At 39.0% G+C, this 18,616-nt stretch overlaps 1 protein-coding gene across 9 annotated transcripts in view; it reads right to left on the bottom strand.

Moving 5' to 3' along the window:
* MYO9A (myosin IXA) overlaps positions 1-18,242 on the bottom strand; it is a 217,363-nt gene extending 199,121 nt beyond the window's left edge. For 8 of the 9 annotated variants that reach the window (XM_074233066.1, XM_074233060.1, XM_074233061.1 and 5 more), the window contains exon 1: positions 18,168-18,242. The gene's annotated coding sequence lies outside the window, so the exon portion shown is untranslated. The remainder of the gene's footprint in view (positions 1-18,167) is intronic. The other variant, XM_074233069.1, reaches the window with a different exon arrangement.
* Positions 18,243-18,616: the final 374 nt, after the last annotated feature.

Raw genomic sequence — 18,616 nt, 5'->3', positions numbered from 1 at the left:
AGAAACCAATGAATCTACAAGGCTACAAGATTCCATCAAACAAAATAAAAAGAGAATGTAAAGTACCTTCTAGGGAAAATGAATGACCTGGAAAACAGATCCAGAAGAGACAACCAATAAATCATTGGACTACTAGAAAGCCTGGGCCAACAGAAGAACCTGGAAAACATCATGCAAGAAATTATAAGGGAAAACCACCCCAATCTACCAGAACAAGATGACAATATAACAATTGGAAGAATCCACAGAAGCCCTCCAGAAAGACAACCCAAGATAAAAACTCTAAGGGCTGTAATAGCCAAATTCCAGAACCCTCAAATAAAAGAGAATATTGCAAACAGCAAAAAGAAAACAATTCATATACAAAGGGAACATAATCAGCCTAACACAGGACCTATCAACCTCAACACTGGAAGAACTGGAATAACATTCCAGTGAGCTAAAGACTTAGGATTACAATCCAGAGTATTCTAACTGTGCAAAATTCAGCATATATTGTCAGGGGAAAAGATGGCTGTTCAATGAAATACAGAACTTCCAGAATTTCCTGACACAAAGACCAGAACTAAACAGAGAAATCAATCACCAAATATATGACTGAAGAGTTACATAAAAAAGAAACAATAAATGGTGAGACTCTAGAGAAGCATGGAATGATTTATAGGATCCGATGCTGAGCGAAGGGAGTAGAGCCAAGAGAACAATGTAAACATCAACAACAACATTATGAGATGAACAGCCTTGATGGAGCCAACTGCTTGTGGCGGTCCAGAGAGCTAGGACAATCATATTTGATAAACTGTGGACTATATTATCCTCAACCAGAGGAAGAGAAAAAAAAAAAAACACACAGGAAAAAAAACCACCCTTACCGAATCTGATGAAAAGATTTATAAATCATAATTTATAAAAATTATCTCTTATGGGGCAGCTGGGTGGCAGAATGGATAGAGCACCAACCCTGAAGTCAGGAGGACCTGAGTTCAAATCTGACCTCAGACACTTAAAAATTACCTAGCTATGTGGCCTTGGACAAGTCACTTTAAGCCTATGCCTTGCAAACCCCCCCCTTAAAAAAAAATTATCTCTTGGTATCTCTTTCCTTTAATCCTAATTCCTTATGCCAAAAATTACTAATTTGTAAATTTGTTTAACAAAATGCTAACCTGACTATTCCCAACTGAGGGGAGGGGGATGGGAAGGGAAGGTGGAGGGAAACTTTGTAGCCTGGAAGCACACACGTACAAATGGATGAAAATAAAAAAACAAACAAACAACACAGTGATCAAAGACCATGTCAAAAGACTTGTGATAGAAAATAACATTCACAGCCAGAGAAATAACTATGGAGTCTGAATGCAGACCAAAACATACTTTTCTTTGATTTTTTATGATTTTTCTCTTTTGTTCTGCTTCTTTCACAAGATGACTAATATGAAAATGTTTACTATGACTGTACAAGTATAACCTAAATGCAATTACTTGCTTTCTTGAGGAGGGAGAAAGGAGGAGAGGGGGACAAAAATTTGTAACTCAAAATCTTACCAAAATGAATGTTGAAAAACTATATGTAATTTGAAATTTTTTTTAAAAGGGGGAATAAAATCTCTCTGACAAGAAAAACGTTAGTGCCAACTTTTACACTATTACACTTAAATCTTTTGCCTTGTATTACAGTAGTAGGCTGCTAATATAATACATCTATTGATATTTATTAGAAATTAAAACTGACAAAATCTTACTATATTACATCATTAATTCTTTTAAAATAACAAATCCGTTATGTAAAAGTAGATAAAGATTTAGTTAAAAATAACTTCTAAAACAAAAATTTAATGAGAAGCGTCATTTCTCCTATTTTTGCAAATCTCCTTAATGTCAGACTAACTGAAAGACAGCTGGATTCTCATCTGCTTCTACAGTCAATCTGCTGTGATATTTTGTTTTCCTTGAAGTACAGAAAGCAGTTACTAAGTGCAGTAGACAGAGCACTGGGGGTGGAGTCCACAGTCAACAGTCAAATCTACTCTCAGGAATCCTGGGCAAGTCTCAACCCTGTTGGCTATAGTCAGACTCATCTGGAAAAAGGAAATGCAAGTGGAAATGGTCAACCACTCCAATATCTTTGCCAAGAAAACTCCAACTAGGATCATGAAGAGTCAGACATGACTAAAACAACTGGAAGAAAATCTTGCCTCACCCAGTTATGTAGTTGGAAAAGGGAAGGGTATTTAATAGACAAATAACATCTTAAGTGTTATTATGAAAAAAGTTTTGATCTCTTAAAATTCAGGAGTCTCTGGGATCCCTGGAGGACCCCAGATTGCACTTCAATAAATGCTGGATAGGAAGAGCTGGTGGCGCAGCAGGTAGAGCACTGGCCCTGGAGTCAGGACAACTTGAGTTCAAATCTAACCACAGACATTTAATTGCCTGTATGTGTGACCTTGGGCAAGTCACTTAACCCCATTGCCTTAAATAAATTAAAAAAAATAAAAGATAGCTGCTGGATTAATGGAAGGTTGGTTCTGCTGAATTGTTTGTATTCAAATTGTTTGTATTCAAATTCATTACTATATAGACCACAGTATTTATTATACTGGACTAGTCACTGGACTAGTGACTGAAATAATCTATACTGATGTAGAGAGTCAGGAGCCCTAAATTAAATATATTGTATATCTTCGGTTCAATACACTAAAGCTTTCATGAGCTAATAAGGGATGATATAGGGAACCATGTACAATGAATTAGCCTTATGCCTTCAAAAATTAAGTATAAGGCAAATTGGAGAATGATAGACATCTATAATCATATATGAATAACAGCATTAAAATATGATAAAAGATCATGAAAGAAAGACATCAGTGTGCCAAATGTTATGGAAAGCTGCAGGGAACAAGTGAGACTAGGTTTTGGCAAATAAGTACAAATAGAAGATTAAAGAAAAAAAAAGATTGTATCCCAGGCAAGAACCATAAGCAAGCTTCAGAAGTGACCACAACTACAGTAGGGTTAGTGAGTATATTTTTTTAACATTAGCACCTGGAAGAGGAGGCAAATAAATACTGATTAATCTATTGAACAGAAGTCTACAAAGAGTAAAAAAGAGTAAAGAAAATTCTAAACAAAATTTTCCCACTCAACCTTATGAGAAAGGAAAGGGAAAGTTTACTATTTTAGTCACTCAGTAAATTTACTGTGAGCCTACAATGTGAAAAGGCATTATTGCTAAGATATGAGGGAAGCAGAAAAATAAACAGGATAACAGTTTACAATCTAATTCTAATTTTAGGGAGAAAAGATGTTGTGAATATGTTATAGAATTATAGTTGAGAAGCACATAGAATAATGGATATGGAACTGGTTTTCCACCAATCAATAAGCAATTATTAAGTGTTTACCATGTACATTTATGTGTCTGTCAAAGTTAATTTAGGTACTTATCATTCAAAGCTAATATAGAATATACATAAATAAATACATAATTATGGATACCACTGACATGAAAGCAAGAAAGATTGTTTTAAGGATACTTGAACTGAACCTTAAAAGTAGAGATTTTTTTAAGAGGCAGAGGTAAAGAAGGAGAACACATCCTCATAAAACTAACACAATACAAAAGAATTAAGAAAAAAGATACAATATCATATATTGAGGTCAGTGTGATTAGAACAAAGAGCTAGTCTATTAGAGAGAATATACATAGACAGAAGTGGTGGACACATAACTTTTCTGTGACTCAGAAAGAATGTTTTAAAAACCATACCTCCTTACAAAGGGGAAACAGTAAGGAGATGGGATGACAGAGGAGATTGAATGGCGTAAATCTCATCACATCAAGAGGTACAAAAGACCTATTGCAATACAGGGAAAGAAGGGAGGAGGTGAGAACCAGCTGAATCTTCATCTCATCAGATTTGGCTTAAAGCTAACTTACACATATTCAGTTAAGTTAAGAAATTTATCTTACCTTTCAATTATTAAAAGGGGAAAAGGGGAAGGGGGAATGGGGAGGGGAGAAAAGGGGAACTAACAGAAGGAAGGGAAGAAGGAAGGGGAAAAGGGGAAAGAAAGGGGAGGAGGGTTGATATAGGAAGGCAAACACACTAAAGGTGTTGGTATTCAGAAACAAAATACTGGGGAATATGGATAAAGGGGAAAAGGGGGGAAAATATAAACAGAGGGAAAATGGCATGGAGGACAATAAAGAGTCAGTAATAATAACTTTGAATGGGAATGGGACAAACCCTCCCTTAAATCATAAGCGAATAGCAGACTGCTTTAAAAAACAGAATCCTACAACATGCTGTTTACAAGAAACTTATTTGAATCAGAGAGATATATAAAGGTAAAAGGTTGAAGCAAAATATATTTTGCTTCAGTTGATGTGAAAAAAGCAGGAGTAGCAATCCTTATCTCAGACAAAGCAGCTACAAAAACAGATAGCTTTAAAAGAGATAAAAGAGATAGGGAAGGACCTAAAAGGTACTATAGATAATAAAGTAATCTCCATACTAAATATGTACGCACCCAATGGTATTGCATCCAAATTCTTAGAGGAGAAGTTGAAAGAGTTATAGGAAGACACAGAATGTAAAACTCTACTAGTGGGAATGGCTTAATTAACTATAGTATATGTATGCCATGGAACACTACTGTTCTATTAGAAACCAGGAGAGATGGGAAAATTCAGGTAAATCTGGAAGGATTTGCATGAACTGATGCTGAGTGAGATGAGCAGAACCAGAAAAATACTGTATACCCTAACAGCAACATGGGGGTGATGATCAACCTTGATGGACTTGCACATTCCATCAGTGCAACAATAAGGTACAATTTTGGGCTATCTGCAATAGAGAATACCATCTGTATCCAGAGAAACAACTGTGGAGTTTAAACAAAGACCAAAGATTATAACTTTTAATTTAGGGGAAAAAAACCATTATCTTATTATGTAATTTTGCTATCTCTTCTATTTTATTTTTCTTCCTTAAGGATATGATTTCTCTCCCATCACATTCAACTTAGACCAATGTATACCATGGACACAATGTAAAGACTAACAGACTGCCTTCTGTGGGGGGTGGGGGGAGGGAATCAAGATTGGGGGAAAATTGTAAAACTCAAAATAAATAAAATCTTAAAAAAAAAAGAACAAAGAGTTAGCATGAAAGAATATGTAAATCAGCAAGTAAGACAACGCCAAATGCTAAGAGTCTCTAAAGTGACATAGTCACTGAAGCTTCTTGAGCAGGAGAGTGACAACGGGTCACTCTGTGGTCAGATCTGTGAATTAGGAATATTGATTTGTCAAGCATATGCAGGATAGATTGTAGAAGGAAAACAGAGACAGATCAATTAAGAGACCACTTCAATAGTAAAGGAGGGGCCTAAACTGGAGAAGAATTGTGGCCTTGTGAGTGGACAGAAAGGTACAAATGTAAGAGGTGGAAATGAGACAGGACCAATTAAGATTTGACAATTGAATAGGAGGGGGGGGGGAGATTGAAAATATGAGGATGATTCCAAAGTTACAAATTGGGTTGACTAGGAGAGTGGAAATATCCTCAAGAAAAACAGGAAGAGTGGATTTAGGAGGAAAAAAATTAAATTAATTTCAGATATGCTGACATAGAGATGCGGTTGAAATGGCTATTAAGGCCCTAGTGATGGAGGAACAGATAATAGGAGAGAGATACATATGTAGGATTAGGTGTGTAAATCTGAGCATTCTCTATATAATGATAACAGTTTTATCTATGAAAGTTGATGAGATCACTAAAATATAGACTGAAAAAAAGCAAAAGTCCAGGTCAGAATGCTGGGGTACAGTCATGCAAAGGGGGCATGATGTTCTGACAGGTGACAAAGAAAAATGATGGGAGTATTACAAAGACAGGATTTGAAAAAGGAAGAACACTAATATCAATATTACACAAATTAATTTCAAAAGTTAAAAAAGAAAACACTGTTCCCAAACTCATTTTATAAGATAAATATCGTACTATTGGAGTACCTAAACCTAAGAAGGAAAAAAAGCAAAAGAAATACAAACCACCATCACTAATGATTATTGAGGTAAATTTTTTAAACTCTAGTAAAAGGATTAGAATATTGCAAAAATAATTTATTCCAACCAAAATAGATCTATGCCAGAGGTAAAGAAATGGATTGACATTATGAATTTGTAAAAAGCATTTAAGTACTTACTGTGTGTGAGACACTCTGCTAAGCACTGGAAGTGTACAAGGAAAGAAAGGACAAAGAGAAAGAAAACTGTTCCTTCCCTCAAAAAGTTTATATTCTTTTTTATTTTAGTATTTTAATTTTTCAAGTAACAATATTTGAATATAACCAATCCTTACTTCTCCCTCTCCTTCATAAATGAGCTATTTCTTTTTTAAATGGGGATAATAAATCTCTCAATATAGAGTCATACTATAAATTCACTTTCTATATCGGCCAAGTCTGAAAATGCATGTCTTATTTGCATTTAAAGTTCATCTCTATCGGATGAAATGGTATGCCTCATCTTGATTCTTGTAGTTTATCAATATGTTCTAAATTCTTTCAAAGTTGTTTTTCACTGTAATGTTACCATTGCTGTTCTCTTAGTTCTTTAGAGTTTAACATTGTAATTGGAAGGATCACTCAAAGGAGGGAAACTGTAAGGAAAGGAAGCCATAGTATGTTAATTAAAAAAAATGGCACCAAGGGAGTCAAATGTAACCTGACCTTTCTGGAGACAATAGTAGAATTACTTTGGCTGCTGCTGTCAAAAGAAAAACTAAAAAAAGATAGGTGAGGGGAGAGAAGATATATAAAAACCAACCAGACAAAAATGGCACAGGGAGCCAAGGAAGAAAAGGATGCTTAATCTAGGAGGGCAGAACCAGGGGGCTTAGCTTCTCCCAGGTATTATCTCTGACCATCCAGTTTTGGAGGCTGGAATAGCAGTAGGGCAAAGAAAACAATTACATAATTGATAATATTTTAAAGTACTTTAAGCTGCATTGATAAGATCACTTGTAGCAAAAGAATCTGACAAATTATATAAACTTATTCTGAAAATATAAAGGCATAGCATGGCCTTTTAAAATACTATACAAAGTATAAAGTGGATAGGTGGTGCAGTGGATAGAGCATTGGCCCTGAAGTCAGGAGGACCTGAGTTCAAACCTGACCTCAGACACTTAATAATTACCTAGCTGTGTGACCTTGGGCAAGTCACTCAAGCCCCACTGCCTTACAAAAAAAAAAAAACAAAAAAAAGTTGATCATCAACTAAAGTAAGGGTGAGCCAAGACCTCCCTCCAACCACTCGGGTCTCTTCCCACTCCAAGAGGATCTCTGGCCATCAAACCATTCTTGCCTGCTTGTACTCAACTCTTGACATCCTATCCGGTCTTGCCAGGAACCCAATTCTAACTGTGGCTTTGCCCTTAGAATTAAAAGTACGTAACACCCCCCCAAAAAAACCCACCCTCCCACTTCTAAATCAACAGTAACGTAAATGCATATGCCATCACGTGCCACACATCCTGGTCTGGCCAAGTTCTCCATCAGGTCTCCACTGTCCTACTACCACCCACACCCTATGCTGACATACAGCAAATGGAAAACTCTATACCTAAACAACAGGGTAGTATTTACTTAAAATGGTAAATATTACTGCTTAATGACATTTTGTGGGTCTTTAAGTTTACATTTCTTACTGGTGAGAAGAACATATCCTTCAATGATTAAAAGGAGACATCAAACTTTGAGGAAAAAGTTGTGTCCAATAAAGCAAAACCACAACAAACATAGTAAATAAAATAAACTACATATGAATAAAAACTGAAATTTCTTAAAATTGCATCCACAAGGGTAGGCCCTGGAGTCAGGAGGACCTGAGTTCAAATCTAGCCTCAGATACTTATTACCTAGCTGTGTGACCTTGGGCAGTCACGACCCCATTGCCTTGAAAAAAAACTGCATCCATAGATGTGATATGTGATTTAAAATAAAAGGTTTCTGACAACAAGCTGAGAGAGGGAAAAGAGATGGTAGCAAAGTATTCAAAGAATTTAAGCTGACATTGACATTTAACACTAGCATTTTTAATACAGTTTTAAGCCACATGCTCATATTTACTCATGAAAGCATGCTCTCTGAGGAAGCAACTGCAGGCAAGTCACCTAAAGGATTTCTCCAACGTTTTACATTAACCTAGAACTATAACGGGTGAAAGTGAATGCTAAATGATTTGAAATATCAAGCAATGCAAAAGAGAACAATCAGATCAAATTAATAAAATACACCATGGTCTCAATAAAGAATTCAGAACTTTTAAATGTCCTTGGCCTGGACATAAAAGAAAAAAATTTGTTTTGAAATTTTTTTACAATGAGAAAACAATTAAAACACACCCTATCTTATAATTTACTTCCATTTAGGAGCAAATTTTTACTTATCCAACAAGTTCCCCAATGCCTCTTGATCTCCCAGAACTATGCCCATTTCTACAGTACTCTTAAGGACTAAATTAGAGGGTGAAGTGGGTAGAACACTAGTCCTGAAATCTGGAGGACCTGAGTTCAAATCTGGCCTCAGACACTTACTAGCTGTGTGACCTTGATGAGCAAGTCACTTTAACCCTGATTGCCTTAAATCCAGAGTCATCTGCAGTTGTCTTGATTTATATCTGGCTCTGGATGACTGGTGACATAGGACAGCACCCCCTCATTCAAACCTAATTCATGAACATGTCATGGTCTTCTTTGAATACAAAGGATAAAACATCACCCTTATCTTACTGATGAGAAAGAGGTCAGATGATTGACTTGGCAAGATGACATGAAGTGTGGTCTCCAACAAAGCTTAAACTCAGGTGACCTGACTCCAGAGGTCACTGATCTTGTCTTTCCATTCCCAACTCGGTGCTATCTCTGTTCAAAGTAAGTGACTTGGTCAACAGGCATTTATGCAGCAGCACCTACTTTGATGTGACAGGTACTATACTTAACCCTGGGGAAGGCCAAAGAGCTCCCGTCTCATGGGGCTCCCAGTCTAATGGCATATAAAGGGATGGGAGACATGATGAAAATTAAGGACAAACAAGATAATAGGATAAACTGAAAATAATTACACAAAGTATCCTTAAGCAAGGACCAGAATAGCGGCGGGATTTTATTGGAGACTTGAGAAAAGTTTAGGGAAGCCAGGAAGCAAAGACAAGGAGGTAGAAAATTCCAGTTCAGTGGGCAGCCAAGCACATCCTAAACAGTTAGCAATAGTAGGTGATGTGTTTATTTCTTAAGACTTAGGGCTGTTAACATCTTCAGTCACAAAAAAAGATCATCTCAAGAGAAAAACACAATGAAAAATCTTTAATTTGTGATAAAAGAGATGCGTTTCAGAACAACAGCTGTCTGTGACTCAAGACAGCCATTTCACTGTACATATAACATTGCTCTGCAGCTGGATGACCCCACTGCCAAAATAAGCTGAGATCATTCATATGAAGACCTAGAGGCAAAACATTTTCTTTCAAGTACTTTAGATGATTACCTTTTCCAAGCATTCAAAACCTGAGGGATAAGCACTGGACCAGGGATTTCATTAGGACAAGGAACTCCTTAAATGAGAAAATCTGACTTACTAATATAGGTCAGCACCTTCTCTGCAACTTAAAGAGTATGAGAGGACTGCCTAGGGCCCTGAGAGGTTAAATGACTTTCCCAGGGTCCCAGTAAATGGCAGAGATGGGTGAGACTCGAACCTAATTAGGTTTTCCTGGCTCTGGGGGCAGTTTTCTTTCCACTATGTCATTCAAAATGTGCTATTTTCAAGCAAATTTATTTTTATGTGCCATTGTTCCTACCATTCAAAATGAGTTAAAGTTCAAATGAGTTAAAGGGGAGAAATAAAGCCCATTAACAATCTGAAAAGACCCATTCTCTAAGAGTAGTGGCAAGTGTCAAAAGAAAAAAGGGGGGTATGGGGGAGGTGTGAAATCAGCAGACCTGGACAATAACTTAGATAATATGGCCATGGGAGATGCTGAGGAATCTTGGATGACTACTGGTTTGTGCACTGTGGGAGGAAAGTTAGTGTTGCTCTCTGCAGGAATGAGGAAGATGGGAGGGGTGGGGGGGAGGATTGTGAGAATCCATTCCATTTTGGGCATCTTCAGTTTAAAATATCTACTGTAAAGCCAATTGGAGATGACTGAAAAGTAGCTGGAAACTTGAAATTGGCAGTTTAGAAGATTTTGAGAATCATCAGCATATAAAGGGTAATTAAATTCGTGGAAAGGGATGAATCATCAAGTGAAGTAATATAAGAAAAAGAGAAGAAGGTCCAAGACAGAGCCCTGAGGGACACCTAAAGGTAGAGGATGTGATGTGATCTAGAGAGAATTCAGCAGAGGAGATGGAGCCTTCAGAGAGTTAGGAAGAGAAACAGGAGAGAGGGATAGCCTTAAAGAATGTCAAGGAGGAGACTAGGATAGTGGAGAGTGTCAAAGACTGAAGAGAGGTCAAGGAGAATGAGGACTGGGAAAAGAGCACTAGATCTGGCAGCCAAGAGGGGCAGCTAGAAGGTTATGGGGAGAGCACCAGCCCAGAAATCAGGAGACTCTAGTTCAAATCAGACCTGATACCATATTTTTCCCCATGTATAAGACACATCTTAATTTGGGGGTACAAAATTTGAGAAAAAATGTATTTCATTAACTTATTGAACTCAAGTTTTATTCATCATAAAATTCAAACTACTCATCACTGTCAAAACTCCCATCCATGAGCTCGTCCTCATGTTTCATGACAAATCCTTGTCTTAGAAAAGACTGACCACTCTCCTGCCTGGGCTCTGGTCTGAGGTTGGCCACAAGCCCTCCCTGGTTAAGTCTGGTGCGTGGGAGCATGCTTAGTCCATTCATAAACCTAAAGCACCCATTGTGTCCTCCTTTGAAATCAGTCACTTCTTTTTCCATCAACAATTCTTGCCTCCTTCGAAACCATCTTTGTGGACACAGGAATTCCAATTGTCCTTTGCTCTTCAATCCAACTTTTCAATTCCGCTCTCTAACTCGTGCTATTTGGCTGGCTTGCCTCTCTCCTGGCCTTCTTTTGCCATGGTGTATTCAGTAGGGTTTCTTCTTCCCATTGCCAGTCTCGGATTGTATTCTCAGTTGGAGGATGATCAAGCTTACATTCAGCGGCACAATTTCCATTCACTTTTGCAACCTGAATAACTTTAAACCTGAATTCAGCACTGTACGAAAATCTTTTTTTTTCCTGAGCCATTTTTAGACAGATGCAAAAGATGACGACAAGCAAGGGAAAAGCAGGAAATGCAAGTAAAAAAAATCTACTGCTACTGTATAAGATGCTCCCAGTCTTTAGACCCCCAAATTTTTTGAAAAAGAGTATGTCTTATACATAAGGAAATATGGTATTACTCTATGTCCTGGGCTAAGTCACTTAACCCTGATTGTTTTGATCCAGGACCATCTTCAGTCTTACAGATCTATCATATCTGCCCACTGAACCCAAATGGTTCTGGAAGAGAACATGTCTTTAGTACCGTACCCCACATTCATGTCATGGCCTTCTTCTAAAATGAAGGACAAGCATCATCAACTTTGAAAAGAACAGTCTTACAATCTTTACAATTAATGTTTCTGACAAAGGACTCATTTCTAAAATGTACAGAAAATTGAGTCAAATTTAAAAAAAAGCCATTCCCCAATTGACAAATGGTCAAAAGATATGTAAAGGCAATTTGCAAATGAGATCAGAGCAATCTATAGTCATATGAAAAAATGCTCTAAATCATTACTTATTAGAGAAATGGAAATTAAAGCTTCCCTGAGGTACCACCTCACACCTCTCAGACTGGCCAATCTGACCAGAAAGGATAATGATCATTGTTGGAAGGGATTTGGAAAATCTGGGATACTAATACATTGTTGGTAGAGCTGTGAACTCATCCAACCTTTCTGGAGAGTTATTTGGAATTACACACAAAGGACAACAAAAAATGTGCATACCCTTTAATCCAGGCTATACCACCTGAAGAAATCATGAAAAAGGGTAAAAACATCACTTGTTCAAAAATATTCATATCAATTCTGTTTGTGGTGGCAAATAATTGGAAATCAGGTAAATGTCCTTCAATTGGGGAATGGCTTAACAAACTGTCGTATATATAAGTCATGGAACACCACTGTTCTATTAGAAACCAGGAGGGATGGGAATTCAGGGAGGCCTGGAGGGATCTGCATGAACTTGTGCTGAGCGATATGAGAAGAACCAGAAAAACACTGTACACCCTAACAGCAACATGGGGGTGATGATCAAATTTGATGGACTTGCTCATTCCATAAGTGCAACAATCAGGCACAATTTGGGGCTGTCTGCGATGGAGAATACCATCTGTATCCAGAGAAACAACTCTGGAGTTTGAACAAAGACCAAGGACTATTTAATTTAGAAAAAAAAACTGATATCTTATTGTCTGATCTTTCTATCTCTTAGAATTTAGGATATGATTTCTCTCTCATCACATTCAATTTGGACCAATGTATAACATGGAAACAATGTAAAGACTGCCAAATTGCCTTCTGTGGGGAGTGGGGGGAGGGAAGTAAGCTTAAGGGAAAATTTGTAAAACTCAAATAAAATCTTTAAAAAAATAAAAACAGCAGTTTCAGTGGAAGAATGGGCTTGAAAAACAAACTGTAAGGGATTAAGAAGAGAGTGAGGAAAAACTTATTTTTATTAATACAAATTACATTTTTGAGAAATTGACAAGTTATTCCATTTAGCCAATGTGTAATTAGGTAAAGCAAATTATTTTCTCTAAGGTAGAAGCATTACAAACATTTGACAGAACAAGAAAATCACATAGAATTGGAATATATGGGTTAAGCAAAGTACTGAAGCTTTTTACTATTAATAAGGGGAGAAATTAAAGTAATATACTTGAATTCCTTTCCAGAGTTAAAAACATCTAAATTTTTTAATTGAAAACATTTAAGATTTTAAGTTCAAAATCAATTCCTTTACTACATTTACAAAGTTCTATAGTATTTTCATTCAATGCTACCATCAGAAGCAAGACTACTGATAGTCTTAACTAGGAACTTTTCTGATACCGGTCAAATGTCATTCAATATATTTATTATCTTCGGGTCAAAAATTGGAGTCTAAAAATGAAAGTCAAATTCTCTTCAGGAAACATGTTTAACTATATAAATCGACTTCTTTTAACCAGAGATTTTCATTTTCAGTACATTTTTCTGCTGTCAGTTTTTATTACATACCTATTATATAAGTTATGTTGTGACTTAAATAAAATCCCATATATGAAAAAAACTGAATTTTCTTTTCCAAACAGAAAAAAAAAGACTTTCAATTATTTCCCTACCTTTATTTTTTCTTACCTACAAAGGGAAAATAAAGTATTTGCCTACCTTATAGCAGGGTTTAAAATAATTCACATGTTGTGTAAGTTTAAGATTAACTCATTTCTTCTACACAATCAGATGATCAAATATTGTCCTCTTTTCCCTTTGGCCCAGATGTTATTTCATGAATGCACAAAGCAGATCAGTGATGGTGCTATCTAATTTAAGATTTCTTTGGGGGACATAAGAGAGAACTGAAAGGTTTGCCCAAGGGTAGTCAAATGAGAACGTGTCCCCTGACGTGCAGTTTACAGCCATCCACAACCCCGTTCCCCACTCAGCTATTATGCTGGTGGAGTCGTTTCCCTCATGTCTGACTCTTCTGTTCTTTATGCCTAAATTAATTCAGGGCAATTGTACTTTAAACCAAGTGTTGAGATATCCTGATAAACATGTTTCAATACCCCAATTCCATTCTAAAGACCTCTCAAGAAGGACAGAGAATAGATAGTGCCATTTTGATATCGCAAAGGTACAATATATACAGTACAATTTTAACAATCACACTGCATAATGATCAACTACAACAGACTTCTCAGGGATATAGGGATCAAAGACAATTTGAAATACTTGTAATGGAAAATGCATCCATGGATGCATGCAGATCTGAATGCAGATCAAAGCATACTATTTTCACTTTTTTGCTTTTTGTTTGCTATTTTCCTTCTCCAGCTCCTTTTATAGAAGAGGAAACTGAAGCAAATGGGCTTACATGACTTGCTCAGGGTCACACAGCTAAGAAGTATCTGAGGCTAGGTTTGAGGAAATTGAGGCTTAAATTTAAATAATTTGAGTTCCCTATCCGTTCCAAATCTATGCTCTAACAAAGCTAGTGCGGGAAGAATGCCAAAAGATCCTACCTCTAACTCCACAGAATATAGTGTTCTATAAATATAAAGTATATTAAGGTGATAAGTTTTAGAATTATTTTTAGTTGTTCCATCTTCAGGGTTAAAGAGTACACAAACAAACAACAAAAAAAAAAGGGGTGGCATAGTGGATAAAGCACGGGCCCTGGAGTCAGAGTACCTGGGTTCAAATCCGGTCTCAGACACTTGATAATTACCTAGCTGTGTGGCCTTGGGCAAGCCACTTAACCTCACTTGCCTTACAAAAACAAACAAAAAAAAAGAGTACACAAATTTTCTTCTAAATGGACTAACTCAACAAATTACTAAAAGAGAAATAGTATTAAGTAAACTGAATATAATAATTTCTACCAGATTCTTCACTAAAAAATAAAACAAAATACCCAATCATTCTATTTGACCAAGAACTAAGCAACACCAACATTCACATATTTTGTTGTTATTCATCAGTCAAAATGTATAAACATGATAATACTGTAAAGTACTTCAAAATGCAATTTCCTAGGTTACACATCTCCCATGATGCATGCAAAATGTGACACACTGTGACACACACACACACATACAAAATTAGTCCAACTTTATGAAAAAAAAAAAAGCTGGTCAAGGAAGAAAACTGCCAAAGTCTCTACAATCTATACACTCTAAGCTTTCAATGAACAAATCAACATTTCTTCTTGTATGAAGAAAAAGCCTTATCATAAAAAATTACATATCAGAAAGGAATGGAAGAGAGAAGACGGGAGGGAAATCATTCTATTTCTAAAATTATTCCAGAACCCCTCATTAATACTATAAAATCAAAAAATGTATACTATCAGTTATTATTTTACCAAATAAGTTTTTGAAAATTAATCTCATACAATGTTGGCAAGTTTTCAAAACATGAATTTTATAAACTGACCTTTGTGCTTATTCTTTCTTGTTAGTTCAATTTATTCGAATTTATGTGTCTATATATATGAGAGAATGCCTACCTACCACTCTCTAAATATATGTGTGTATATCTTTATCTTCATCAGGAAATTGTTTTCATGATACAACCATTACTCAAAGCAAACATAAAGCTGTCAATAAACTTGGACTAAAGCATACTATTCTCCCCCTAACTATAAAATACAAAGAACCTTAAAAACAGGAGTAAAATCTTTTTTCCCCAACTTATGATAAAGTTCTCTCAGAATGCTCTTGCTTCCAAGAGAAATATCTTGAACAGTAAAATCTAAACTGGGCCATTGGATTTAACTAAATATATTCTTGAAAATTCAAACAATTTTTCAAATATATATATATGTATGTATGTATTCACACACACACACACACACACACAGCTGTTTATTCCAATATCATAGATTACCACCTAACCACACCTATGTGGTGTGGAACTAGAGGATCCATCCAATTTGACTAGATCATATTTCTTGCCTTCTCTTGACAGTTAGGACATCTTTGGAGCACATATGGCTAATAGATTTTATATTTCTTAAGTATACATTTCAAGGATGAACATAAAATTCATATCAAAGAGCTAAAATTTTCGTGGTTTTGGCCATTAGAATTTACAAGCTCCAGCTAACTACCAAATAATAGGTCATTTAAGATAAAGGAAAGCATTATCAAAAGCTGAATATCAAAGATAAGGGTAAGCAAGACACTATAAAGACTGCCTAATTTAAACAATATACAACCTTTTTTAAAGATTGTGTTTTTCACTTCATGCTAAGCAACACTTTAATTTTTCACTTCCCCTAGAGGAAAAATCTGGAAAGATTTAAGAGGACAGAACAGACTTTTTTTTCACCTGAGTCTATCACTGAAAATTGCCTTGGACAATAGTCTTTTCAACATAACAGTTAGTTAGAAATGTTCGAGTATTTATTTTAAAGCTAACCTGTTATACAGGCAAAAGATATTAAGAAAGCAGAATAATCTTTTTTAAATTATATTGTTAAAATATTAATTCTACACCAAATTGTGTAAGAACATGGAGAATTAAAGCTAAAAAAGATCCTTGATGTCATAGTCCAACTGCCACACTAGTTAGTATGACAATTCAGTGATTAACTTTGAATTCTCTTTAAATTAAATCATTTTGAGTTTCTAAACAGTAACAAACATCAAGAAAATGTTTTTGATATCACCACTACTGAAAAAAAACAAACATTTAACTATCCATCAACTTGAGAGTAAAAGCATACCATTTTACTCCACCAAACTATAAAACACAACTTAAAAATAGGAGGAAAATATTTTTCCTATTGGTCAATGGTACTTATGACAAAGTTTTCTCAGAATGAGTTTTTGATTCCAAAAGAACTATCTTGAAAGAAACATATTCTAAACTGAACCACTGGGTTTAACTGACCATCTATTGCCCCCTAGAAAGGTCAAACATTTTTAATTAACAAACCAATAAAGTTTAATACTTAATTAACAAAGTCAGCAAAGGGAATATTTAGGGGTATGGAAAGGCTTTACCAGTTATATTTGTTACTAATGACATCAGTGCAGCATTTGGTATTTGCTCCTCAGAAAAATCAAGACAGATTAAAGGAGTAGTAGTGCCCGTCTCCCCACCCCCCCAAAAAAAAACCCATTGGCAGCTAGTTTAATTAAAACTTAACTTATGACACAATTATAACATTCATTTTACAAAGCATCCAAAAGCAATACGTCAGGAAAACTGCTGCATCCATCCCACCAGGACCTTGATAGACAGATGGATCGATAAGTTACAGACAGACAGACATGCATACATACAGAGAGGGGTTAGACAGATAGGTGGATGACTGAGATACATTAGACAGAGATATGAACAGATACTGAGAGAGACATATAGAACTGGACACAAAGATAGCTATAGACAGACAAATGGGCAGAGGGCGATACAGACAGACAAATGGGCAGAGGCCGTCAGACATAGGAAAAAGTCACAGATAGAGACAAACAGACATGATAAACGGGCAGATACAGACTAATACAAAGATATAGTCAGAGGGGCAAACAGACATGAACAGGCAGAGCTATACACACAGCTGTAGACAGAACCATATAAATAGCTATCCTGACAGACAGGCAGGTAGATAGGCAGAGATGCAGGCGGACAGACAGAGGTATGGACAGACCCACACATGCGTGCCCAGGCAGCTCTGCTGCAAACCCTTCCCGCAGCAGGTGAATCTGCGGAGCCCTCGCTCTCAGGGGGACGCCGGGGGCTGCCCCCCCAGAGTCGAGGAGACCCGCCGGGCCCGCCCAGCCTTGGGCGATCCCCGACCCCGAGCTGTCAAGCCTCCCAGCCCGAGCGGTTGGGGCGGGGGCCGCCGAGTGACCTTGGAGGAGCCCGCCCCGAGCCCGGGGGAGAGGCCGGCACGCCCCAGCCCCGCCGCAGCCCCGGCCACACCGCAGCCCCCTCCCCGCCGCAGCCCCCTCCCCCGCCGCAGCCCCCTCCCCGCCGCAGCCCCGGCCCCGCCGCAGCCCCCTCCGCACCGCAGCCCCAGCCCCGCCGCAGCCCCCTCCCCGCCGCAGCCCCGGCCGCACCGCAGCCCCCCCCGCCGCAGCCCCCTCCCCGCCGCAGCCCCGGCCGCACCGCAGCCCCCTCCCCGCCGCAGCCCCGGCCGCAGCGCAGCCCCCTCCCCGCCCGCAGCGCGGGGCCTCCCCCGCACGGCCCAGGCACGCCCCCTCTCCGAGCCCCGCCGCGGCCGAGGCCGGACTCGGCGCCTCCACGGGCGGCTGGGACCGGGCGGAGGCGGCCTGCCGCCGGGGCGGGGCGCGGGCCGGGCAGCCCGGCCGCGGGAGGAGGGAGGAGCGGCGGGCAGCCCGACCCCGCCGGCGGCTCTTACCTCCCAGGCGTCGCAGGGCCGGCGGCCGCCTCCCGGGCTGGAGCCCCCCCCCCCCGGCCCGGGTCGGCCGAGGCCTCCGCCGGGCCAGCCTGGGCCGGGCCAGCGGGACCCGGGCTCCGGGAGGGATGAAGCAGGGGGGTCTAGCCGCCGCGCATCCCCTGCCCGCGCCGCCCCGGCAGCCCGCCGCCCCCCGCGCCGGTCCCCGCCCGCCGCGAGCTCTCGGCTCCGCGAGCCCCGCCTGTGCCGCCCGGGCAGCGGCTGCCGCGCCTCGGCTCCCAGGCTGCGGCGCCCGCGGCCGCCCCGCCGCCTCCTTTACGCGCTCCCGGCGCTGCCTCAGCCCGCGCCCCCGCCTCCTCCGTAGCCGGTCGCCGCGCGCACGCGCGCTTTTTTCCTCAGCCCCTCCCTCCGGGCTCCGCGTCCGGCCCACTCGCCCCTCCCGCTCGCCCCCT

This window comes from Macrotis lagotis, chromosome 4 (assembly GCF_037893015.1).
Source record: "Macrotis lagotis isolate mMagLag1 chromosome 4, bilby.v1.9.chrom.fasta, whole genome shotgun sequence".
Taxonomy (NCBI): Eukaryota; Metazoa; Chordata; class Mammalia; order Peramelemorphia; family Peramelidae; genus Macrotis; species Macrotis lagotis.
The sequence above is the reverse complement of the archived record's forward strand: the minus strand, read 5'-3'. Positions and strand labels throughout refer to the sequence as shown.